The sequence below is a fragment of the Hemiscyllium ocellatum genome (assembly GCF_020745735.1).
Source record: "Hemiscyllium ocellatum isolate sHemOce1 chromosome 41 unlocalized genomic scaffold, sHemOce1.pat.X.cur. SUPER_41_unloc_4, whole genome shotgun sequence".
In the NCBI taxonomy this organism is placed as follows: domain Eukaryota; kingdom Metazoa; phylum Chordata; class Chondrichthyes; order Orectolobiformes; family Hemiscylliidae; genus Hemiscyllium; species Hemiscyllium ocellatum.
Window position 1 is genome coordinate 1,021,294 of NW_026867571.1, and position 1,827 is coordinate 1,023,120.

The following is a 1,827-nucleotide window of genomic DNA, read 5'->3' on the forward strand; positions in this document are numbered from 1 at the left end:
TTATTGAGGGCGCAGACAGCCGTACAGTGCATAATGCTCCACGTATGGTCAGACGGAGGAATATGTTTATCAGAATTTTGCATAGTCCTCAGTTATGTTTGAACTGAGGTATATGGTTACCAGGGAAGTGCACAGTGCTCCCATTAATATCTAAAAGAGGGACTGGTCAAAAACAGCATAGCTTTACACAAAAGCAATCGATATATCGCCGTCTGACAGAATTTAACTTTCTGTCATATCTGAATCACCTGGAGAAGACTGATTAACCATTACATTTGACTGGATGACATGAGCAGCTAACAGTTCACACGATTATTTCCTTCGGTGAAAGTGATTGGGTGCAAACAGATTGTCAAAATCAGTGTAGGAATGGGGTGAGGTTTGGATGCTTTTAGGCATAATGGGGCTCAGGAACATGTAGACATAATGACCAAGACAGAAGAAAGAAAATCATGTACTTTCCCAGAAAGACATTTGGAGGAATGCAGACGACGTGCAGGCTCGACTGACTGGAGATTATTATCAAAGAGGAGTAACACGATATCAGTTGAGCTGCGCTTCTAACTGTGGTCTAAGATTGATGAAAATTATCCTCCAAGTGCCACATGTTAGAGGGAAATACATGGGAAGTAAGGACTGATCAGTGGTGGAAAAGCGTTTTTGGCTACTTCATTGAAAACTATTGGAATGCACTGTCAGACGAAGTCGTGGAGGCTTATCAAAACATAACACTTAAAAGGCATTTGAATGAGGACATGAATAAGAAAGCTTTTGACGGCTGAGGGACAAACAAAATGTAATATTGCTGGAGAACTCTGCAGGCCTGGCACCTTCTGTGAAAAGAAAACCGATTTAATGTTTTACTTTAATGCTTGGCTACAGTGATGGTGCAGGAGGGAGGGATTCCGGTATCTGGATAACTGGCGTTCTTTATGGGGAAGGTGGGACCTCTATAAACAGGATGGTCTATACCTGAAACTGACGGGCACCAGTATCCTTGGAGGGAGGTTTACCAGTGCTCTTTGGGGGTGTTAAACTAACTCTACAGTGGCATGGGAACCTGGACTGTAGCTTTAGTACGTGGAGTGGAGGGAGGTTAGGAACATGGCATCAATCTCGAAGAAGGTTGCCTGTAAACAGGAAGGTGGCTTGAAGTGTGTATACTTCAATGCGAGAAGTATACGAAATAAGGTAGGTGAACTTGCAGCGTGGGTTGGTACCTGGGATTTCGATGTTGTGGCTATTACGGAGACATGGGTAGAACGGGACAGGATTGGCTGTTGCAGGGTTCAAGGTTTAAATGTTTTAATAGGTTCAGAGGGAGGGGTAAAAGAGGGGGAGTTGTGGCATTGCTCGTCAAATATAGTATTACAGCGGTGGAAAGGACGATGGATGAAGACTAGCCATCTGAGGTAGTTTGGGCTGAGCTTAGAAATAGGAAAGGTGAGGTCAACCTGTTAGGAGTTTTTACAGGCCTCTTAATAGTCCTAGAGATGTAGAAGAAAGGATTGCGAGGATGATTCACAGAAGAGCGAAAGTAATAGGGTGGTTGTTATGGGGAACTTTAACTTTCCAGATATTGACTGGGAAAGCTATAGCTTGAGTACGTTAGATGGGTCAGTCTTTGTCCAATGTGTGCGGGAGGGTTTCCTGACACAATATGTAGACAGGCCAACAAGAGGTGAGGCCATACTGAATTTGATTCTGGGTAACGAACCAAGCCAGGTGTTAGAATTGGAGGTAGGTGAGCACTTTGGGGACAGTGACCACAATTCGGTGACTTTTACTCTTGTGATGGAGAGGGATAAGTGGGCAATGCAGGGCAAG